The sequence below is a fragment of the Canis lupus genome, chromosome 24 (assembly GCF_048164855.1).
Source record: "Canis lupus baileyi chromosome 24, mCanLup2.hap1, whole genome shotgun sequence".
NCBI lineage: Eukaryota > Metazoa > Chordata > Mammalia > Carnivora > Canidae > Canis > Canis lupus.
The window spans coordinates 13,683,620-13,709,970 of record NC_132861.1 but is presented as its reverse complement, the minus strand read 5'-3'; the positions used below and the strand labels follow the sequence as shown (position 1 = coordinate 13,709,970).

The window sequence follows — 26,351 nt, the reverse complement described above, 5'->3', positions numbered from 1 at the left end:
GCAAACAGAGGGAGGAGCAGAGAGACAGGGTGAGAGACTCTGAATCTCAAGCAGACTTCCCTGCTGAATGTAGAGCCTGACTAGGGGTTCAATCTCACCACCCTAGATCATAACCTGAGCCCAAACCAAGTTGACTGCTTAACCAACTGTGCCACTCAAGCACCCCTCTTCAGGCTGCTTTTAATTCAGACTGAAAGAGTCCTCATGGTTCCTAACACTGGAGATCCAGCCCAGGAAAAAAAGACCATGAGCTAAGGATTCCCACAAAAGTATGGTTAGATGGGAAACCCCTAAGATTCCTTTGATTCATCAACACCAGGTCTCAGGCTACTTTCTCCTCACATGTCCTCCTAGGAAATTCCTACTCAAACTCTACTTGCTCTGTAGAACCCATCAGCCTCCCTCCTGCTCTTGGATACATCTCTCTTCCTAATGCTCTTGCTGCTCTTTACACATACCTTCCTCTCAGCAATTACTACATGTGCCTTCTTGCTTATCTGTCTTCTCAGCTCTTTGAGGTTAAAGATAGCATCTTCTTTATTTTTTAGTATTCCTTGTTCCTGGCAGATATTATGCACTAAAAATTTTTTTGTTCTCAGGCTCATATTTGAGCCTGAAATGTTTTAAGTGTCCTGAAATGTATAACATCACTATATAAACATATAGGAGAAAACCTTACAATTTATGGCACTGCAAAGCAGTTGATATATTGGAACCTGCTCTATGATTACGAAAAGTAAGACATAACTTCCTCTAGTCTTCAAAAGTCTGAGAATTTAAAAAGTTATTTTTTTACTTGTTGATATCAATACAAGAAAACTCTCTTATTGCATATGTCACACATCAGCTATGGATAGTGCCTTCGTATACAGAAGTAGATGTCAAACTTTTACACCTAAGGATCCTTTTATCCACTGTGGACAAGTCTGGCAGTTTCTTAAAAAATTAACAAGCAACTACCATAAAATTCAGCTACTGCACTCCTGGATATATATTCCAGAGAAGTGAAAACTTATGTCACACTAAATGTGTACAGCTTTATTTGCAATGACCCCAAACTAGAAACAACCCAGATGTTTTTCAACAACTGAATGGATAAACAAACCATGGTATATCTGTACTAGAGTAGAACTTAGCAATAAAGAATGAATGATTGGGTGCCTGGGTGGCTCAAGTCATGATCCTTGGGTCCTGGGATTGCGCCCCACATCAGGCTCCCTGCTCAGCGGGGAGCCTGCTCCTAACTCCTGCCTGTGCTCTCTTTTTCTCTCTCAAATAAAAAAGAAAGTCTTAAAAAAAAAAAGAATGATCATTATTGCACACAACAACCTGGATGAATCTCCAGAGAATTATGCTCAGTAAAAAAAAGCCAATCCTAAAAGGCTACATACTACACTATTCCATTTAGAAAACATTCTTGAAATGACAATGTAATTGATTAAAATGTTTACATATTCATTTGTTAGTAAAACAATAAACCCATCACATGCCAAGGGTTTTATGAAAAATTACATTTCTTTTTCCAAAATAAAAAATACAGTGAGATGAGGCCATTGTTTTACATCTTTGAAAACCTGGAGTTTCAGATCTTTCTGTTTTCAATCTTGTGAGATCACATGTATTCTCTGGAAACTCCACTGGGCACTCATGAGAGAGTGGCAATGAGAAGGCAGATAATGTCTTAGGATTACTGGGGAAACAGTTTTGACTGTGTGGTCCCAATAGAAGAGAATAAAGGAAGCTGGGTCACACTTTAGAGCAACTGATAGAGAGCACTGAAGGGTTCTCATATCCCTTTTCACAAGAAGTACCAGTCAATAACCAGAACTACTTTTAAAAAAGACAAAAATTGAAAAAGGTAAAATGTTGAGATGAGCTATACTGGAGGAGTCTGTCTTTCCTGGAATAAAGTTCTTTCCTCAGAGTCTTTTCCTACTGGAAGAAATATGTCCGGGTATTTATGAGCTGTATAGAAATACTTAGCATGCTAGATGACAGTCTTATATAAATTCTATTCTTAATCAAAACTTATTTCCTATTGCATGTCACTAAGAAAACTACCGAAGAGCAGTTTCCAACAATTCCACATACATAATTCTCTCATTTTTCTACATAAAACTGTAATTCAGCACACTTAGCTATTTGTCGATCCCTTCTTATGGTGTTTGAAAACGCATTTTAAAATTCTTAAGCTGCTACTTGTAGTAACATGTATCATATTTCATAATCTAGAAAATTAGTAAGCTAAGCAAAAAATGCTAGAAGCTATGAAACTTAGGCTCTAAGCTCTAGCCAGCTGGGTAACTAGGTCACTATACAATTAATCCTTTCATTCATCAAATGCTTATCCAATGTCTACTATATGCTAGTATATCATATATATTCTCTTTGGCTTCCTGTGTATAAACTATCAGTTTGCCTAAATACTATTTGATCTCTCTCTCTTACATACACATAGTTAAATGTAGCTCTAAAATTCTTATGATTCTGTCTTTTTATAGATAATACTCAGTGTGATATATCATATTTACCTGTTGGTCTCAACATTTGTTATTGTTTTTGATTAACTTTGAGATATTAAATATTCTATAAAATGGAAGTTAAATTTTGGTGAGCAGAGAAATAACCAATCTGAAATGTCCTCCTAATTTTGAACCACTAAGCTACGATTAAAAACTTTTTTAAATGCAAAAGGATAAAGGCCAAAAACCAAACTGCATTACCTTCCCATGTCTTATAGATTCAGATAGTGATACAAAGCTGTATTTTTAGAAGTCATACTAAATTATATTACCTTAGAGTAATTTAAAAATAGAATTGATAAAAAACTATTTCAAAAAAGAAACATACCATATGGAATGCTAAACATGTCTAGACAGCTAAGTATCCAGACAAGCCTCTGCCAATAATTAAAGACCTCTGTGCAAGAACTTTATTCCAGGAAAGACAGGCTCCAGCAGCACGTGGGCTCTTCCCAACAGCACTCCTCATCAGCTAGCTGAGTTGGGGCAATTTTTAATGTCTCAGAGAGTGTCACAAATTCTAAGTGTTACATACACCTAAAGGAGGCAGGGTGGGTGGTGAGAGGGAAATACAGTTTTCATTGGTTCGGTTTTATTGCAGATGTTTACCTGCTGGATAGTATTTAAATGCTTTTATTACATTCAAAGGCAAGGGTTCTGATTTTAATAAATTAAGTCATCTGTTTTCTCCTAAAGGATGAAAACTTCCAAACATTTAACTTCTTGCACAGTGCAAACAGAAAACATTTGTTCTCAAGTGATTGATAAACTCTTAATTTTAAGGCCTTTTCAGAAATCTCTAGTTTCAATGATTGTGAGTCACAATTCCTCCACTAACTCTCAATTAGCCAAGGGAGTGAAAAGCATCGAAAGAGCCCCTGGAGTTAGTGGTTGTAGAGTTTGAGACCTGGGTTCAAAATTTGGCCCTGCTACTTACTAACAATGGTGACACCGTGATGTGCACGGCACCTAAACACCTACAAGTCTCAACTTTCTTGCGTGTAAAATAGCAATGGTTTCTTTCTTACAGAGGATTACTGTGAAGCTAAAATCATTACACAGCTGGAAGGAAAAAGAGAATACAACAGGGAAGTCAGTACTGGCAGAAAGGCAGCTTTTTAAGTGGGGTGAACAGGAAAACACTCACTGTGAAAGGGCACTTCAGTGAAAACCAAAAGTAAGTAACTAGGAAGCCACACAGGTATCTGGCATAAAAATGTTTGTTACAAACAAGGACAATAAGTATAAAGGCCCAGGGGAGAGAAGGTACCTGGTGCATTCACTAAACAGAGAAGAGGCCAGTGTGGAAGAAATGAAAACGCAGAGAAAAAAGAACAGGTCACTGTGGCTAACTAAATCTTGCAGGGCTTTAGAAATTTGGCTTTTACTCTGAAGGTACTTCACAGGATCACTGTGGCTGCTGAGCTGAGAACACGGTGAAGGGGCCAAAGGCAGAAGCAATTAGGAGCCTACTGTAATAGGCTAAGCAAGAGAAGACAGTTGAAAAGAACCAGGTGGATATGGCTGAGATCACAAGAGGAGATTCAATTCTGGATGTATTTTGAAGACAAACCAATATGATCCGCTGCTGAGGAAAATGTGTGCATGGGCTGATGGGAGCAGGGGGTGGGTGGAAGTCATGGATGACACATGGTTTCTGGTTTAAACTGGAAAAATAGAATTAACATAACTGAGATGTAAAAATCTATCAGAGAGTAGGTTTAATGGCTCTGCTCAAGTTTGGACATCTTATGGTCAAAATGGTTTATCAGATTTCCAAGTGAGACTCTGAGCAGACAGCTACATATCCCATCTCAGTTTAAGGGACAGGACTGAACTAGTGGTATACATTTAAGAAGCATCAGTATGTAGAAAGGAAAAATCACCAAAGGAAAGTGGATAAGTGTAAGCAGAAGAGTGGTCAGGGGACCAAGCCTTGGGACAGTCCAACATTACAAAGTCTGTGTGAGATAAGGAGAAAGCAAGCTGAGGTGGAATAGACACCGTGGTAGGAAGAAAATTAGGAGTACAGTGTGCAGAAACCAAATAAAGTGCTTCAAGAAGGAGGGACAAACTGACTGTCAAATCCTGTAGGCAAGTAAAATAAGATTAGGACTGAGAAATAAGCCTTGGATTCAGCAACATGGAATTCACCAGTGACCTTGATACAGAGTTTTGGTGAAATGAGAGCAAAGCTTCCTGGAAAGAGTTCAAGAGAGAACTGGAAAAGAGGCATTATAGCACAGACAATTCTTCTGAGAAATTATGCCATATGGAAAAGGTCTTGAATTCTGGGAGAAGTAAGACCATCAGAGGTGATAGCACCCCACCCCTTTAACAAAACACTTTTTACCTCCGTGTGTATGTATAAGTTTATTATTGTATTTATATGCATCCTTAATTCTTTTCTTCTTCCAACAAATATCCCCCTTCCCCATATGAAGGTGAGTCCCCTCCCCGACCTGGGCTCAGTGTCCCATACCTTTTGGCAACCTCTGTCATGTTCTTCATATTTCTTCAACCTCTCTTTCCGCTCCACATGAAGTTCATGTCTTGACAGCTTTAAAAATGAAAACAAAAGATTTGTCTGCAATTATTACCCTTTCCCCCTTATTTCTGAAATATAAGATCAGAGGTGTAGTCTCCAATTCCTTACCCAAAGGGCTTCCATGTTCATCAGCCCCAGGTTGGTTCTGTCATGGCCAGAAGTATCTAACTGCTAAATCTCATGGCCACTTCTCAGTTCCAGCTGGTTTTACTTCCCTGCCCTTAACTAATTTCTCTCCTTAAAACTCCTTGCTCCCTGGACTTAAATTATACCCACTCTGGTTCTCATCCTACTTACTATCAAAATGCCCTCCAAAATGATGAACAAAATTCTGACTCCTACAAGCAATGGGTACACATGCTAACTTCTCCCAGGTTCTAATCCTGGTTAATTTTATTCTTTTTAACATTTATAAACCTGACCACTGAAAACACAAGTGTAATACTAAATTTTTCCTTTAATTTGCATCTGACTCTAACTTTATATGATTACTATCCTTATGTCTTTTATGAGTGCCTCTATATCCTTGGCTCATTTTTTTTTCCTTTGAATTGCAGCATTTTTCTTGACATGAGCTTAATATATTAAGTATGAAAGATCTTTATCAGATTGTAATTTTTCGCCAGGCATCCTGTGTACCTGTGTGTCCACCAACATAAAGAAGTTGTCCATTTTCGTGTAATTGAATACATTCATTTGTCCCTTCAAAAATTCTTCCACTACTCTGCTCTTCTATAACAAGATGATAAAGATGTGCGCCTCTATTTTCTTTATTTGTATAGTTTTTAATACAATAATTATCACATTGTTCTGGTCAGTATGTAATATGAGAAAACATCTACCTTTTTCTCCCAATAGTTATTAGATAATTGTCCCAGTTCCCATATATCTGACTCATACTTACATTCAAAAACCATGTCATTATTTCCCTCTAAATGATCCTATTACAGCACTTCCTAATGGCACTTCTAGACTCCCAGCACCCTGTAACTAGAACCAGAGAATCCTGTTTCTTTCTCACTCTCTGCCTTATATTCAACACCCAGTCACCAAGTTCCCACCGACTCCCCCTCCAGAACATGTTGCTTGTGTGTCCTCTAACCTCCATCTCACCACTGCTCCCAAATTAGGCTGCAGTTATTTGTAGCACCTATTCTTTTAGCCATCACTCAAAAGGGTTTCCCATTATGCTCTTCCTTTCCTAGCTACCCTGTACAACACTAGCATCTTCAGAACAGTGGTATTATTTTCTTCACATTCTTCTGCAGTCCCCAATTGCTTTTACGAAAGGAAAGCCAAATTCTTCAGCCTGGCACTTAAACCTTCCAGATCTGGCTCCTTTAGTTTCATTTCCTGACACAATTCTACACATTCCACCCTTTGGCTATGCCAACCTACTTACAACTTCCTGACCTCAGCATGCTATTCCCTTTGCTTGGAATATCATCTCCAACCTTGATCTGCAGATCCCCTGTCCATATAAAGGCCAGCTCAAGTGAACTCTCTGCCACAAAGCTGTTTCTCATCTGCCCCCCCAAAATCACTCGTTCTGTCCCTTGAGCCACCATTTTATTATTATTTCATTATGCCCTTCACTGCTGTAGTTGAGAAATCACTCGCTTGGATGTCTTCCCTACTGGGCATCCCTTAAAAGCCAGGTAGCATGTCTTACATTCAGAGGCCCAGCATCTTGTAGCATGCCTGAGACAGCACGTGGTTAATAACAATCTCTAGACTGAGAGAGAAAATGAATGAACAAATGAGTCCTCTGCTTTCACCTGCCTCACCAAATCTGGATTCTAGCTCTCTGGATTCTTTTTATTCCTGCTGCCTCTGTTCTAAATCAGGTTCCTGTTACTCCTTGATTACCTGTCTCTCGTTTCACCTCACCATCACAAAAGATGATGTCATGATAAACAACTATGATTCTACCATTTCCCTCCAGGAAAAAAAAAAATCTGTTTATAGAAGAAAGACCTGGTATCTTTACAGGTTATGTCTGATTCTTATTCCTACCCCAAGCCTCCAGACCCTGTGTTCTAGCCAGATGCTGCTTCAAACCACTCATTGAAGACAGACCTCATTCCACTAGGTTTCCAGGGACTGCTGGTTTATCACTCTCCTCTGACAGTATCTTCCTGGGTCTCTCCTCCCTTTTTCTCCCTTACTTCCCCCTCTTCTCACCTACTCTGTCTCTCTGTACCCTCAACATCACACTCCCATCACTCTTCCCAGCAATTTCCTACATCTCTTCCCTGTTACATACTTCCTTATCTTCTTAAATAGAAAATACTAACCATACATTTTTATCCAAGGATTATTATTCTATATTCATGATTCTTCCACATAAAAGTATTACAATTGAGTCAACTTATCAGTTTTTCTGCCATCTCCCTTAATGCTTGTCATCTGTTTCTCTCTTTCACACACACACACACACACACACACACACACACACACACTTATAGTTTGTTGTTGCTAATCTGCTCTAGCCTGGGCATTTACATACCCAAATTTATTAGGAACTTGGAACCAGGAGCCAGGCTTAGTGAGGCTTGGAAAAACTCAAGTGAAGCAAACTGGACACAAATAGTTATGGTGCTCATTAGTCTTTTTCACGTCTGATATTTCACCATTCAAGGTGGCTTTCTAAATTCTAAATGAGCATACTTGATGGGAGTAAAAGGTGCTCAGATTGGTCAGGGATTCTAGCCAATCTCAAGAGTGACCCAGCACAGTTAAGTTACCAGAGCTGCATTATAATTCTGCCAGTGTAAAAACTCAACTGGATTTGTTTACTCAAGAATGGTTGGTTCCAGTGAACTAAATCACTCTATCCAAACATGTAAGTGGGTCATTCAGAAACCAAAATGCCATCTTAAGGTATCATATAAAATATAACTGCCAAACTGATCAGGTGTAAGGGAGCAGATTTTCATTTGTTTAGGGAGTCTCTCACTCCGGATTTTATATACATGTACATATATCTTCTCTGGACTACATATATATATACACACACATATATATACATACATACACACATATATATATATATATGTATAGCCTTTGATGGTGTTTGCCACAATGCCATCACAATGCATCTCCACAACTTATCTTTATAACATTTTACACTTTACAAATTTACAGGTTTTACCTATAAATTTTACCTAAGAGGGGTGCCTGGGTGGCACAGTTGGTTAAGTGTTGGGTTCTCAGTTTCGGCTCAGGTTGTGATCTTAGGGTTCTGAGTTCAAGCTCTCTGTGGGGCTCCATGCTCAGCAGGGAGTCTGCTTGATACTCTCCCTCTCTCTCCCTCTGCCCTTCCCCTTACTTGCACACCTTCTCTCAAATAAATTTTTTAAAAATGTTTTTTACCTATGAGATTTGCCATTTTCAGATACAATTTATGGAGAGGAATTATGGGGAAATGAAAAAAATCAAATCATAAATCATACTATAGAATAGGGTTACTTCTGGAACATTTTTTGTAGAACACCTATTCTTAAATATGGGATGTAGATACTTGCTCAATTTCTCAAAGACTGACAGTTCTTGAACTTGTTCTTAAATATTGTGATTTTTTGTCCTGTAGGATAAAGCCTATAATGAATGGTTCCTATATCCAAGTCCTAAGTAACACACCCACAGACACCTAATGGTCTTGTAGAAAAAAAAAAAAACCTCTAGAAAATTTAGAATTATGTATGTACACACACACACACACATTCCTATCTGACATAGTCATTTTCTACTTCAATGTTTTATATTGTTGCTTCTTTCTTCAAATTTATTTGACAGTGGAGTTAGAATTTTTTACTTTAAAATATCTGTTGTTTAGTAGTCCAATACGAGAACTTACTCTGTTTTTTTTTTTTTTTTTTAAGATTTTATTTATTCATGAGAGACACAGAGAGAGAAGTAGAGACACAGGTAGAGGGAGAAGCAGGCTCCATGCAGGAAGCCTGATGTGCGACTCGATCCCAGGACCGCAGGATCATGCCCTGAGCCGAAGGCAGATGCTCAACCACTGAGCCACTCAGGTGTCCCATGACTGTGTCCTTTTATCTATATTTTTACAGTGGTTGGAGAAGTACAGTAATACACATGAAAAGTGTTGTGTTGTGATATATGTATTATATATATGTGGGAGTGAAATGCACGATATATAAAATATTATTTAATCATATAACAACTTGTAGTCAGGCTTAATAAAATTATATTAAGGATAGGTATACTATTTTTAAAGTAGATGAAATGTTATTAACTACTCAAATGTAAACAGCAAATATTAGCTTTAGTGTGCTTAATAATTGAAAAGGGCAGTTAGATGAGTCAGTCTTTATACCATATAATTTACAAATGCCCCAGACTTCTAATACCAAATTTCAAAGTTAAAGGAGGCATGAAAAAGATATTACTGAGTCTATTAACTTCTGATAGAAAAGGAGTTAATATAAGTTAATTATTGATTTTAAAAATATTTTCTCTCAAACACTATCATTTTCTAACTACCATCTGCCTAGGCAATTGCCTTTCCTTTTTTGGCAGGGGTGGGGGGTCTTGAGACTAAATATGTTTATCATTTAAAGATATTCACTTAAAACATTTTAAGCTATCTATTATACTTTACATCAGTGAATTATAAATCATTGGCCAACTAGTCTAATAAAAAATAGCTACTTTAGACTTAATATATTTGGTCTTTAACTTAAAACATACAGAACATTAAAAGCAGTACTAACTGGGATGGGGATCCCAGGTGACTACTTTCTTCTTATGCTTACCTATATTTTCAAAGTTTTCTAAAATGGCCATGTACTACTTGTATGATAAAAATCAAGCTCATTTGTTTATTTAAGAAGTAACACATCCTCTTTAAATGAACAAAACAGTGTGTGAAACTGATAAACGAAGAAGGGAAAGAAAGAAAATAAAAGAGGACCTACATAGGCTTGGGGCATATAAGGATAGGTCCCTAGCTTCTTACCAAGTTCGTAGGTTTCCTACAATTCAATGGTGGGAACATTACAAGAGTGGAGTATAAAGATCTTAAGCATCTCTTTAGCATTACTATTTCTTTCCATATGCTAAATATAAATGCCTCTATTAAAATTTCTTAAAAGTGGAAGATTTCAGTACATATCCCAATGAGGTGTTAAAAGGGGACTGGTTAGACCAAGAGGATTCCAGAGGAAGGAGATCAAATAAAACAGCAACTTCTATTACAGGGAACTAACTCCCTACCTCCGAAAATGCACTCACTCAGAGACTACCACCCCAATGAAGCCAGGCATGTGAATCTGAACAGGACCTATCCTTCCATGCCCCCCAGGATAAATAACTGTGGAGGCCCAAACAGCCAGACACCTGTAGAAATGAGGAAAACTCACTAAACAGAGGGGGAGGCTAGAAGTAGGAGCCATACCACTCAATGGTCAATTACAGGAAGAACCGTCAATTACAGACTACAACAGAAGAATCCTTAACAGGAAAGACTCCTCAGTTACAGGCCACAACAGGAAAAGATGGATATTGCATCTCCTACAAGGAATCAGCTACTCCTGCTACTCAACCAATGAGAAACTGTCATCACCCTGAACTCTTACTTCTCTCCAAGGGACTTTTGTTCAAAACAACCCCTCCCAACTTCCGCCTTCTTCTCCATAAAATAACATTCCTCTCCTTTGTGGGGCTTGCCTATTGTTTTGCCAAACCTTGTGTCCTAAATTAAAATTCTCTGCTCTTCCTGAATAAGCCCATTTTGGCTGTTAAAGTAACTGCTTTATTTTGAGGATTAACACACATAAGAGTACAAAAGAGTTCATTCAGTTGTATGTGATCTTTTTGCATGAAACGGGCTTATTAGCCCACGGAATTCTATCTGTGAAGAAGTCCTGAGGACCAAAGGGTCCTATTTTGACCCTCTCCATACCAATGAAGAGATTAATAAATCAAAAAGTCTTTGATCAACTCAAAACAAGTAAGCCCTGTTATTCTCTGCCCCTATAATCCTATACACCAACTAACTTTTCAGCCTCTTTACATCTTGGGTATAACTGCAAACACCTACTGTTAATATTCTTGGACCAGACTAGTCCATTTAGTGCCCATCCCAATCTGCTCACCACCAGAGATCTAATGACCCATAATTTGATCCCTCCTCCCAAATCCTCCTCAAATACAGGTTTCCCCCACCATCTGAGAGCAGAGCATTCCAATAAAATCTTTTGTAGGTTGAAATGGCATAAAGCAAAGAAGCAATCATCATTAATTGATATGGAAAAATTTTTGAGCATTCCCAGACCACAAAAAATAACCTCTCTTAAGCTTTTCTGATACCTTAGGACACATCTTTCCAACAGATACACAAAATAAATCAATATAAAGCACAGGTGCTCACAGCCACAGTTCAAAGCTGTGGCGGCCTGGCGAGATGAGATGCTGAGCGCAGCTCTCCAGAAAGGGCTGTTGGGCTGCTCCAGCCAATCCGGATGTGTGCTACGATGTATCTCATTGCTCACTGCAAAACAAACACTGAATGCTATTTTTGCTTTTTGGTTTCTTATAAAGGCCTTTATAAGAAAAAAGCTTTTATAAGAAAACCAAAACTCCTCTCTGGATTTCTTTCAGTTAGTAAAAACAGGTACTATTGTAGGTCTTTTGAAAAAGCAAAGTGGTGGAACCCAAACTTTTGAAAAGCAGGGGTACCTCTAATTTTGTCTCTGTAACTACGCTTATTAATAAAATATACACACATGTATACAAAGTTACTGAGAGCTTCAGTTAAGCATGAGAGCCAGATTTTCAGAGGTGTTAAAATGGTGGCTGCCTGTTTTATTGTTAAATAATTCTACCAACATACAGAAAACAAGGAAATTTATGGCTTTTGAGAAATTTATTCATCTTTTCAAAATATTATCTCAGGATATTGCTCCTGAATGGATTTAGAATTTCATGGTCATAGATATTATACTGTAGCCTTTAGTGTAACTTTTAATTACATTAATTACTTTAATCTTTAACATATTAAATTGCATCCCACAAATATTTACTGAGGGCCCAGGATGTGCTAGTCTGGGAACTGGGAAAAGAAAATGGAGTACCTAATCCACAATTCTATTAATTGAACACATTTATGTCTCCATTTTCAACTTGTATATTTCACAATAGTTTTTAAGAGAACAAAATTGGAAATAACAAGAAAAATTCAGTTTAATTTGTGGCTCTTGGCAGATAAAATGTTTTCAACGTACATTCTCTTCATTTTAATTCATTTCACTGGAATGTGAGAATAGAGGCATATGTTAAATGCCTATAAAAGGAAATCCTTTGGCCTAGAGAACAATCTTAAAACAGGTCAGAAATCCATTACACAAAAATAAATATTTTCAATTAAGTATGATTTACATACTTATTTGTACTTATAAATTGTGAGGATGCCTTTTAATCTACATGAATAGTGAAGTATCTAGCTCAGAGAGTTTACAGATTCATTATTTAGCTAGATGAACTTTATTTTTAAAGACAAATTCTCATAGAAAAGATGGTGAAAGGAAAGGACCCACTGGAGGGATGTTAAACTTAGATGTGGGACCAGCCCTTAGATCAATGCTATTTCATAAATTTTATTTTCTTAATTTCTTCTCTCATCTAAGTTCTTCCCTTTTCTCTACTTCAATATTACATTCTCTACCCTTACCTGCCTTTCTTTTTTAAACAAAATTTCTCTAAGGAAATCAACCTCGGTAAAATGATTTATATACGATTTATGAAATTTAATATACTACTTGTTCTAAGGACATCTGTATATAACAGAAGACAAAATGAAACATTAAAGGAACAAATCTTTAAGATACTGCCAAAGAAAGATATGAGTGGAACTAACTTCTGAGAAGGAAATTTCCCCATACTCCCAGTATCATAATACATGGATAGATGCGTCTTTATAAAGTTTAACCTGATGGCAGGAGAGTCTCTAACAGACTGATTCAGACCTTCCTCCCCTAACTAAATACACATTTTCCCCTTAAAAATGATCAGGCTTCCTGTCAGCCTTCCTGTTTTTTTCTTTTCCATTATCAATAGTAAAATTCCCTATCATTAGAAAGATTATTGCTAGAGGGAAATGATGTGAACAGATCTGCATGTTGGGGGAGTAATGCAGGAAGGTAAAACTGGGAAGTTCCTGTGATGGTCAACAAAATGGTAATGAGAACTTGAACTAATATAATGAGTAGGAATAGTTAATAGTTAAAAATAGTTAAAGTGGATTTGAGCAACACTGTAGGATGTTCGAATAAAAAAGGAGACGCAAGAGCGTAAGGGGTCATTATATCAAAACCAGGAGATATATCAAAGGAAAAAGAGCTAAAAGTGAACTTTCCTCATATTTCCCACCAAAATACAACTACTTTTCCCTATAATTCAAGATTAGTTTCTCAATTATAAATAGAAGAATTTCTAGATATTTCCTAAAGCCCAAATTTAATAACCCATTTAATATTTTATTCTGTAATTTATCTTCTGTTAAGAAATAAAATGTCTTGGGGCCCCTGGGTGGCTCAGTTGGTTAAGAAGCATCTGCCTCTGGCTCAGGTCACCATCTCCCAGTCAAGTCCTGCATCCCTCTCCCTGCTCAGCAGTGAGTTTGCTTCTCCCTCTCCCTCTGCCCCTCCCCACTGCTCATTTTCTCTCTCTCTAATAAATAAAATCTTAAAAGAAAAAAAAAAAGAAGGAAAATGTCCTGTCATATTTACAAAAATTGCCCATCCTCTGAAGGAGTTGTAGTCACAGGCTCTAACCTTCTGCTTTGAACAACAAAGGAACTGAGTTAGACAATCAACAAAGCTTCTTCCAGCTCAAACATTCTAGCACAGCATTGGGAAGGGAGTGGGGGAAGTTTGGAGGAAGGAAGTCTCGCCATTGTTTAAAAGTAAAACATGAAACCTCTATGGTCAATACCTACGGCCTATCCTGTCTGAAGTATCAATGCCCAATAAACTAAAAACACAGTATAGCCAGAAAAAGATTGGGAGGCAGGCAACTAAAATAAGAACAAGAACACAGGGAGAGTACAAAATATTAGGATTTTTGTTGTTAGACAACAGCCACAGGGTTGATGTCATGAAGAGAGTGTAAATTAAACAGGGTTTAACTCATGACAGCAATTTTGACATATAAAAGGAATGACTGAGGAGATAATTATAATACCTGATATTTTTACAGACTGTTTACTATGTGTCAGTCAGGCATGGCATTAACTGAGATGGGGCATTAACAGATTTAATCCTCATGAGTTTGATATCATTAGCAGCAGCAACTTCATGTTTCAGATGAGGAAGCTGAAAGAAAGAAACATTAAGTAACTTGCCCAAAATGGCAAAGCCAATAGCTGATTGAACATGATTCAAATCAGGCAGTCTGATTCCAGAGCTTTAATTTTGTAAGTACATACACTTAAAATAAATATGTAGAGGTTGCACAAGCCAAAATATGCACACATTCATATACAGGCATGTATACACACACACACTCTATCTATCTATCTATCTATCTATCTATCTATCTATCTATCTCCATATAAATAAATGGATGCTAGACCTGCAGGGAAATTATTTATCTTCTGTTGTTAGTTAGCATTGTGGAAGCTAACTTCCATAAGAAAACAGATATTGCTATTTGCATAAGAACCAAAATACTTAAAAAAAAAAAAAAAAAAGAACCAAAACACTACAGAGACCTCATTTTTTTAGTCTCAAGGTAATTTCCCCAAATTTCGCATTTTTTTTAACTGTGATAAAATGGGGCCTTCAAAATCAACATTCCTTTTTACATTCACAAAATCCAAGTAACTTTCTACTTCTGCATTCAGATATCAAAATCAGTTTGAATGAGGGATGCCTGAGTGGCTCAGTGGTTGAGCATCTGCCTTCATCTCAGAACATATCCCAGGGTCCCCAGGTTGAGTTCCACATGGGTTCCCATCAGGGAGCCTGCTTCTCCTTCTGCCTGTGTCTCTGCCTCTCTCCGTGTCTCTCATGAATAAATAAATAAAATCTTTAAAAAATCAATTTGAAATGAACATAAAACTGTATAGCATCTCAATTTTTGAACTGTCCATCAATCTCTAAAAGCTTCTTGGAAAACTTTCACTCATATATGCCACAGGGCACAAAATTTTTTCAAAGTTCTGAATTTAACCTTCATACATAAAAGGGTATATAAAGAAATGTTTCAACCATGCTTACAGCTTTCTTCCTGGGCCTTTAACGTATAAAAGGAAACTTTATTTTCTTCATTACAACAATGCTGTCCACCCAAGGCCATCTACTACTACCTCATAAATTAATGTCTCAAGATCTGGAATCCCACCTGTCTTTTCTTGTCAGTGGTTCTGAGTTATAGAAGTAATGTTAGATATAAATGCCACTATCTCTGCTAGCATCCTCAATGGAATCTGAACTTATTTTTGTTTCGATTCTATTTATTTCAAAGACAAGAGGGGAGAGAGGGAGAGACAGAGATCGCATAAGTGGGTGGAGGGGCAGAGGTAGAGGGAGACAGAAAAAACAAACTCTGCTGAGCAGGGAACCTGACACAGGGCTCAAACCCAGAACCCTAGGATCATGACCTGAGCTGAAGGCAAATGCTTAACTGAGCCACCCAAGCACCCCAACAGTCTTAACTTACGATTCCTAATAAGAGAGGTTCACTTATGTTACAGACTATATATTTATGTCCTAACTATGTAAAGGTTTATTAGTAATATTTATTAACAAAGCATTCACTAGGAAAGAAAATCAGTAAGTGATAGACAGCAAAATGAAAACAAACAACAAAGTTATCCAGCAGAAACAGAACAGCACTCATCCTTTACCAACTCTTGGAGCTCTGTAGCAAACTATTTTATGGAAAAGAAGATCTTCAAAAGAGTACCGGAAAAAAAATATTTAACAACTCTCCCTTCAATGAAATTTCTATACTTGGTTCTCAGATTCAAGAAATCTTCACCTAAAAATTTAAATTTCTGCATCTTGGTTAACAATGGCAGCAGTGAATATCACCTATAGAGTATTATAGTATCCCCAACAATCTTGGTTGCTGTTCCCATGGAAATAGTCCAAATAAAGAAAACCTAACAGTAAAACATATGTATTAAAAAGAAAAAAAACCACTTTATTTTGTTTTCCCCTATCAGTTAACTAACATGGTACATAACAGGTACATAAATTAAGCACTAGAAAGCTCATGATTTCATTCAACAAACATTTGATGGTCATACGCTACATGCCAAGGAAAGGATTACTATGGAAAGCTAAACAGATAGTCCCTTGCCCTCACAGATCTTAATCTAGTACACAGGTCTTAATTAGACAGTGACACAAATACATATGAAACAACACGAGTACATGATATATCATTAGAAGAGCCTAACAAGGAAGTTCAAAGTAAGGCTTCCCTGAGAATGTGACGTTTTAGCTGATAACTGAGGAAGGTCAGCTTTTGAGAAGCCATCAGTGAGCCTGAGGAAAAGTTGGGAAGTCTGCAGGGGTGAGAGTAATTCATAAGGCACTAGGGACAATGTCAAGGATTTGGATGTTTGTTCTATTAAAAAAAAAAAAAAAAGAAGAAGAAGAAGAAGAAATGAAAGGGTTCTAAGAAGGACAATGACAAGATGAGATCTATAATTTAAAAAACTTATTCTGGATACATTGTGAAACAAGAATTAAGGGGAGGTTTGAAGAATGGAGAGAGTCCAGTTAAAAAGCCTGAGAGTAGTCTAAGAAAAAAAGAGAACTTGAATTAAGACGCTAGCATTATAGAGGGAGAATGATTATCAGGTAGTTAAAGACTGAAGAGACTCCCACGTTATATTATATCTACAAGATAAGGAGCCACAAAATGAAAACTGTCTGGGGGCAGGTGTCATCCTTCATAGCATGATAAAACAAAATACATACCTGGTTGTTTTAAAGACACCATAACAGGTCCAAAATCAAACCCAAGATCATTTCCACTAAAACTTGGTCTTCCCCTAGAGAATGGGCTCACTAGCACTCACCATACAGGCACAAAAGCCAGAAACTCAGAAGTAACCTTTGATGTTCCTCTCCCTTACTTCCTACACCTAACCCTGTATAAAGTCCTACCAATTTTACTCTGCATAAATCTGGCCTGAGTTCATTCTCCAACTTTTATTTCTTCCCACAGTCCTCATCGTTTTCATTTCTCTACTCCACAAATTTTCTATTCATTCCTTTAAAATGTCATGCCCTGTTTTGACTGAAGACCTTTGTAAATGTTCCATCTGCCTGTAATACTCTCACTATCCTCTTCTAGATAACTCCTTGTTTTTTAAAATGTGATGTCTTAAAAAAGAAAAAAAGTTCCAGAAGGCACCCAAGACTAGGACAGATCTCCTATTACTTGGTCTTATAACACCCTATGTGTTTCCCTGTTAGTACTGATCACAGTAATTATTATTCTGTATCATTATTTAATATATCTCCCCCACCAGAATGTAAGCTCTGAGAGTGCTGGACCTGTGTTCTGTTCAGTATTACAAGCTTTGCACACCAACCATACCACCTAGCACACAGAAGATCAATATTTTTTAAGTCAATCATTAATTCAAAGTTACTGATAAATTACCCAGGATATATAAAAGAGAGAAAGAATTTAGGTGAGGTTTATGTATCTATATGAGTATGGAAAGTGTATTTAACAGGAGTATGATAGTCTCTTCTCTCAAGGAACTTCCAATCTAACCAGCAGTCAGCCGTTATACAAGCAAAATACACATACATAGAGACATAAAAGTCTGACTACAGGATCATTTACTACGTAAAAAAACTCCTAAGCAACAGTACTGATAGATACAAATTGAATGAGCAGCTCTGTGTAGGATTCTTCCAGTTGCAAATGATAGAAAATCTGACTGAAACTGGCTTAAGTGAAAAAACAAGTCTGGTGATGGGACTCAGGACTCTCTCCCACTCTGCTTCCTCTGGACTGGGCTCACACACAGGCTATATGTGGCAGCTGGTCCCCAGCAGTTCTAGGGTCGCATAATCATAGCCCTTGTTCAGTTCTATGATATTGCCAACGAGAGCCCCTGAATTACATGTTCCTATCTCTGACTATTAGTCTTTGGTCCTACCCATTCTGAACCAACTGAGGTTGCCAAGGATGTGTGGTCCTTGAACAGGCCAGATCGGCTATATTCCTGAAACAAGGCGCTAAGTCAACTTCTCAGAAGCACATAGATGGAAGCGAAGAAAAAGCAGATCCCAACAAGGGAAATTAGAGTTTGTGGCTAGAAGTAAGGAGAATGGACGCTGAGCACCAATAGAAAAAAAAGAGTATGTACTACTTGAACTTCTCATTCTCAAGCACCACTCTGAATGTTGAAGCCTTATCATACTGGTCATTTGGGAGCAGCCTACTGATTTAATGTCTTTAGGCAGGAATCTATCCATAAATGTCCCTGGTATTGTTCCTGGGTCACGAGTGTTCATTCAGAGTCAATCAAACATGTAATGATATTCATCTAAGCATACCACCTTACAGCTTTACTTCCTCCTCAAACAACCCAGAAGTCTTAAAGTCCATTTCCAAGGATTTCACTATTGCTTCATAACTCTACTTATTACTATTACTACATGCTAGACACTATATACTAATTGCTTCACAAATGTAATTTCATTTACTTTTCCTAAGAAACCTTCTGAAGCAGATGAAGTGCTTACCACTATCATTTTATGGATAAGAAAAATGAGGATCTGATAGGTTATAATAGCAGGCTGTAAGTGCCCACAATGGGATTCAAACCCTGGTGCAACCAGTTTCAAAGTCCACGATCCATGGTTCCTGAAGTTGGGAAACTTTACCACTCCTTCCCTCTTCTCCAGCAATTAAAGAAAAAACAAAAAAGCATTATATAAGCAAAATGCAGTAGAATTCCAGAGAAACCACATAATTTATAATTATCTAAAGACATTGCCTAATTTTTTTTTTGAGGGAGGAGGGGCAAAGGGAGAAAGAGAATCCCAAGAAGGCTCCATGCCCAGCATGGCAGATCTCAATCCCACAATCCTGAGATCATGACCAAGCCAAAACCAAGAGTCAGACTCTTAACCAACTCAACCACCCAGGCATAATCATCCCCTACTTTTTGTATTAAAAAAAAAAAAAAAAAAAAAGGAAAATGTTAAAACAATCCCAACGAAAGACAATTGTATTAATGAGCTGGAATGTACTTCTCTGTACCCTGACTCCTAAAATAAGGACATGATTTAATATAATTAACTATATAGATAAATATCACCAAAGCAAAGAGAAAAAAAATAGTTTATATAACAAATCATGCATCGTAAAATTTCCATTATCAATATTTTTCCAACAATTTAATATGAAAATTTTCTAAGTTTAATATTTTCTTTTTTACAGTAAATATGTGTATCTTACAAGTCTACTGTTAACATTTTCTAAATTTGCTTTATCACATATCTACCCATCCCTCCCTCCATCTTAGCTTTTCAGGCACTTCAGAGTATAATGCAGAAGTCAGCATATTTCTCTCTAAATATTACAGCACGCATATCATTAACTGAAGTTTGATATTTGTTTATGTTTTCCTTTTGAGGTAAAATTAGTATTTGTGCATTGGTTAAATTAAAATATATATTCATTGAATTCCTGAGAAATGCATACATCTATGTAATAAAGATATAGAACATAATCAACACCCCAGAAAGTTCCCTTGTGTCCCTTTCCAACCACTGGCCCAATTTTTTTTTTTTTTTCTTTACAATAGATTAGTTTCACTTATTCTAGAACATCATATAAATGGGAACATAGATTATGTACTCTATTGTGTAAGGCTTCTTCTACTCAGCATCCAAGTTGTAGTATATATTAGCAATCTGTTTCTTTTCATTGTCAGTATTACCCTGATACCAAAACCAGACAAGGATACCACAAGAAAAGAAAATTAGAGGACAACATCCCCAATAAACACAGATACAAAAATCCTCGGCAAAATATTAGCAAACCAAATTAAACAATATGTTAAAAGAATCATACATCATGATCAAATGGGATTTATTCCAGGTATGTGAGGATGGTTCCACTCTACAAATCAATGTGATAGGCCATGTGAACAAAATGAATGGTAAAAATCACCCGATCATCTCAACAGATACAGAAAAAGCATGTGACAAAATTTAATATCCATTTACAATAAAAACTCTCAACAAAGGGGATAATAGAGTGAATGTACAACATAATAAAGGCCATATATGACGAGTCCACAGCTAATATCACACTCAACCATGAAAAGTTGAAAGCATCTTCCTCTAAAATCAGAAACAAAAAAAGGATGCCCATTCTTGCCACTTTTATCTAACATAGTATTGAACTCCTAGCCAGAGCACTTAATTAGGCAAGGAAAAAAAAAGGCAACCATATTGGAAGTGAAGAAGTAAAACTGTCACTGAATGCAGATGACATAGTTTTTATACAAAACCTCAAAGATTCTACCAGCAAATTGTTAGAATAAGCAAAATCAATAATGTGACAAGATAAAAAAATCAATACACAAAAATGTTCTGTTTCCATACATTAATACACATTAAGAAAACAATCTAATTTATGATTGTAACAGAAAAAAATAAAATACCTAGGAATAAATTTAACCCAGGAAATGAAAGACCCATACACAACTAAAACTATAAGATATTGATGAAACCGTTACTGGGCAAATAAATGAAAAAATATTCAATGCTCTTAGGTTGGAAGAACATTGTTAAAATGACCATACCACTCAAAGCAACATACGGTTTCATTCAACATAATCTCTATCAAAATTCCAATGCCATTTTTCACAGGAATAGAACAAACAATCCTAAAATTTGTAACCACAAAGAACCCTGAATAGCCACACCAATCTTGAGAAAGAAGGAAAAAGCTGGAGGTACCACACTTCCTGATTTCAAACTATACTCTAAGGTTACAGTAATCAAAATGGTATGGTACTGGCATAAAACAGACACGTGAATGAATGGAACAAAGAGGGCTCTAAAATAAACCATGCATATATGTTCAATCACTTTATGACAAAGGAGCCAAGTGTAACGTTAAAAATTACCCCATCTCTGGGTATTTATCTGAAGAAAACAAAAACACTAACTCGAAAATACATATGCACCCCATGTTCATGCAGTATTATTTATGATAGACAAGATGTGGAAATATTCTAAGTATCTACTTAAGGATGAATGGAAAAATGCACCTGTACGTGCATGCACGTGTACACACACACACACACACACACACACACAGGAATACTATAAAAAAGAATGAAATCTTGCCATTTGCAACAACATGGATGGACCCTGAGGGTATTACAATAAGTGAAATAAGCCAGTCAGAGAAAGACAAATACCGTATGATCTCACTTATAAGCCAGCAATTAGCTGTTCTTTCAGGTTTTATTTTTTTTAAGATTTTTTTTTAATTTTTATTTATTTATTTATTTATTTATTTATTTATTTATTTATTTATTTATGATAGTCACAGAGAGAGAGAGAGAGAGAGAGAGAGAGAGAGAGGCAGAGACACAGGCAGAGGGAGAAGCAGGCTCCATGCACTGAGAGCCCGATGTGGGATTCGATCCTGGGTCTCCAGGATCGCACCCTGGGCCAAAGGCAGGCGCTAACCCGCTGCGCCACCCAGGGATCCCTCTTTCAGGTTTTAGAATTCAAACCACAATTTCTATAAAATCATTCAACTGCATTCTAACAAAACAATCCTACTGAGTTCCTTTTGAAAAATTATCTCATTATGAGTCCTAGAATATGACTATGACCTTTTTTACACTTGAAACCTATTCTTTGGTCAATTATATGGTTTAAACAAAAATCTATGTAACCAGCTGAGTAAATCCCTACATGGTAATACAGGTCTTCAAGAGATAAACACTTTTTTTAAGGTAATACAATTCAGGTGAGATCAGCAAACACATTAAAAACTGAATTTCAAAAAGAAGAACAAAAGAAAACAAATTTTTAGCTAATTTAAATCAAGTACAGAACAGTATGTATGTATATATATACTTATTATTTTTAATCAGATGGCCTTGAACTCATGACCCTGAGATTGAGACCTGAACTGAAATCAAGAGTCAGACACCTAGCCAACTAAGCCACTCAGGCGCCCCAAGAACAGTATGTGTTTAAAAATATTAGTTCATATAGATACACATAAGTTTATATGCGCAAAATAGAGGAATATACAAAAAACTAACAGTAGTCAACTCTGAAGAAACTGAATGGCTGGGATACAGGATTGGGAGTGAGGCTTGTTTTTCATAAAATATCTATTTGTGCAAACTGACTTTAAGTTCATTTATTTATTTTTAAGTAATCTCTACACCCAATGTAGAGCTAAAACTCATGACCCAAGATCAAGAGTTGCGTGCTCTTCCAATTGAGTCAGCCAGGTACCCCTGTGCAGATTGACTTTTATGTGTATGGAAGTAGACTATGGCAGGAGCATGTACTAAAGGAAATAAAGTAGAAGTAGAATACAGCCAAGCTTCGCTATGATTATACATGATTAAAATTAAAAAGCAAAGTAAGCAAACAAGACATCATCATCAAAAATAACATTATGAAAAAAAAAATAACAGTATTATGGAGCACTAAAAATGAAGTGTTGTGCCCAAGATGCTTTTTCTTCATTGCCTCATCTGTTTCAAAAATAAGCCTAAATATTAAGTATTGTATCTATCTGCAAAACGAGTACATACCATAAAAACGGGAGAAATGCAGTTACCACATAATAAAAATAGTAAGAATTTTGTTGCAAGACACATACAGTTTATATGTATTCTATTCATTGAAATGTCCAGTGTTGTAACACACTTTGAAGAATCAATTTAACATATAACACCCACAAAGATAGGCATATTTGTGTTTTCTTGCATTCACTTCCACTCCTGCTGCTTAAGGGAAATCTGCTGTTGCATTCTTTGTTTCTAAAAATGCACCACAACGTCAACTGATGAGTCATGAGTCACACTCCAAATTCTTATGTACCAAAGAAAGCAGGGCACAAAAGTCTTACACACCAATTGTAAAGATGGTGAATCAGCTAAGTTACAAATCAAGAGTTCTTTATAAACTGACAGAGATGATAGTTTTTTGAAGAGATATGAAAGACGTTTAAAATAAAACTGAAAATTCCATAAGGATTGATAAAAGCATTTACCCTTGTTTCCTCCTAATAACTGGCAGGGTTTGTTTTTGTTAACAGAACATACGAATAGTAAGTTCTGCTGGGATACTGCCAGGTACAAACTCAACAAACTCTCAGCTTCATGCAAAGACAAAAATTTGCCAGATAAATGCCTTGCTTCTCCTCTAAATTCCTTTTTACTTTTGCTGTTTAGCAATTTCACTGAGACACCTCCAGGAAAGGATAAGGCAAAGGGCAATAACCAGAGATGCCACTATTTGTTTCTCTTTGGCAGTTATTAGTTAAAGGTTTTCCTGGTGAAGACAAACTAACGGCCAAATGGAAATGTGAGGATCAGCTGCAGATTTTAGTCACCAGTACAACAGACTATTAAGATCTGACCATATCATCTTATTTTCTTTCTTGAATGTCATTATCCTTTTCATAAATCTGCTTACCTGTTTATTGTTTCTCTCTCCTCACTACCCCCACAGCATGTAAACTCCTTAAGAACAGGGCTCCCACTTGTTTTGTTCACTGCTATATTGTGGCCATCTAGAACAGCACCTAGCACCTAACAGGCATTCAATAAATAGTCGGGGGCGGGGGGGCGAATGCATAATCATTACTTAACTATCTTAGACACTCACAAAACCCCTGAAATTACTTTTCAGAATATGCTTTACAATTATAATAATAATTACACTATTGCCTTGCCACAAGACTCTCCCTCTATGCCTAAGTTTTACTATTTAAATATCATATTTGTATCAAAATACAGTAATTGTGATAACACTCTTACCTGACCAGTCTCAATTTCTGAGAACAAGAACTTTCATAATTCACTTTCATAACCCAAATATCTATAATGGTACACAAGCACAGAGCAGATATTCAAATATTTGAATAAATGATTTTAAAAGAATGGTTAACTGGTGGCATTATTTGCCACTTTCTATTTTCTTTGCATAGATTAGGATTTCCTAAATTTTCTACACCTAGCATTTCTATAATTAAAAAAAAAATACAGTGTTAAAAGAAAAAAGGAAAACCATTATTTAATTATGCCCTCATGTCTTGATGTTTAACAAGGCGAATTAAACAGATGTACTGTTTGCTTCCTAGGAGTTATCAGAAAAATATTCTTTTTAAAAGAAATATTACTATTTTAAAAGTGAATTAGAAATATTACTTTTAAGAATATTAACTTTATCTTCCAGAAAGACAGCCTTTCATAAACCCTAGTATACTTTGAGAACAACTTGTTTTTATTAACAACTTTTTTCTTTTCAAAAGGTTCAAGTACCAAAAGTAATTTTTAATGGAGACATAAAGAATGCTGCACTATGAATAAACATTTTAAGAACTACTTAATAATCTGCTTTCTCCAGCACCAAGTTTGATTTATTGCCTCTGGTGCACCCAAACTATGCATAATGAAAATTCAGTCACACTGTCACATTTAGAAAGACATAAATCATACTGAACAACTTCATAACATGTAAACCCTTTATAATAAAAAAATTAACACAATATACATTAGTTGAAAGTTAATTTTGGCGTTTAATAGATTTTATCATCCTTCTGTATCCTCCAAAATGGATTCAATGAAATTTTTTTAGTACTTTCTGTAAATAGCTACCATACGATTAAAAATATCCAGACTCACAGAATAAATCTTGAAAGCTTTCTTAATGTTATAATATGCCTTTCAAAGGTAGAAAAATCATTCAAATGTGTTGACAAATGTACTCAATATACCAGGAAAAAGAAAAGGCTAGAAACTTAGAAAAATTATTTTTAATTTTTAACAACCTGAAATTAGTCTATTGAAGTCTCAATTAATGTATCCAAAGCACAAAGCCTAAAATCAGAGAAATTAATGAGGTTAATAAATATTTCATGAGATCTAATTGCTATGGATACTTTTGAAATCTTACTAAATGCCCTGACAGAATGGTCTTAAAAAATATGCTCAGCAACTAACCACATGCATTATATATTTATAAAAAAGAGGCACAGAAAGCAATTACCTGCACTCTGATACTTGGCTTCTTCCCAATCATTTTATGTTTTAGCTTCAGCTAGTCCTAAACTACTGATTGTTTCCTTATTGGTGTCTCACAACTATAAGAAACAAAATGGACAGAAAAATTCACGCTAGAATATATTACTAAGTACCATTGGAGAACTGTGTCCTAGCTTCATTACTGTCATCAGTCCCCCCAAATTAAAACTATTCCATATATTTCAGACCTTTTACTCTTGTTTCCATAAGCAAAGTCTTAGAAATATGTTCAAAATATTTTGTTTGGACCTTTATCTTATGCCATATCCAAAAACTGACTTAGGTGGATTAAAAAATTGAAACTATAAAACTCCTAGAAGAAAACAGGGGATAAGCTTTATGATATTGGATTTGACAAGGATTTCTTTCTTCTTCTTTTCTTTTTTTTCTGGCAAGGATTTCTTGAATACAACACCCAAATTATAAGAAACAAAAACAAAAACAGACAATAGGACAGACAATCACATATTATCACATCAAAGGGCACGAGTAACAAAGTGAAAAAGCAACCCAAGGAACAGGGGAAATATCTGCAAATAATATACCTAATAAATGGTTAATAACCAGAACATATAAAGAATTTCTACTAATCAACAACAAAAATCAAACAGTCCAATTAAAAAGCGGGCTAAGGACTTGTACAGACATTTCTCCAAAGATGATCTACAAGTGGCCACCAAACCTAATGAGAAGATACTCAACATTACTAATCATCAGAGAAATGCAAATCAAAAGCACAATGAAGGGGATCCCTGGGTGGCTCAGAAGTTTGGCGCCTGCCTTTGGCCCAGGGCTTTGGCCCAGGGCACGATCCTGGAGTCCCCGGATTGAGTCCCAGGATCGAGTCCCACATCGGGCTCCTGGCATGGAGCCTGCTTCTCCCTCCTCCTGTGTCTCTGCCTCTCTCTCTCTCTCTGTGTGTGTGTCTATCATGAATAAATAAATAAATAAATCTTAAAAAAAAAAAAAGCACAAT

At 36.3% G+C, this 26,351-nt stretch overlaps 1 protein-coding gene across 4 annotated transcripts in view; it reads right to left on the bottom strand.

The window, feature by feature from the left end:
* Positions 1-26,351, bottom strand: part of LNX2 (ligand of numb-protein X 2) — a 76,159-nt gene that overhangs the window by 41,066 nt on the left and 8,742 nt on the right. For 2 of the 4 annotated variants that reach the window (XM_072795658.1, XM_072795655.1), the window contains exon 2: positions 5,005-5,082. The exons of 1 other annotated variant lie outside the window; for it this stretch is intronic. The gene's annotated coding sequence lies outside the window, so the exon portion shown is untranslated. Of the gene's footprint in view, positions 1-5,004; positions 5,083-14,280; positions 14,300-26,351 lie in introns of those variants that run through there. One more of the 4 variants, XM_072795656.1, reaches the window with a different exon arrangement.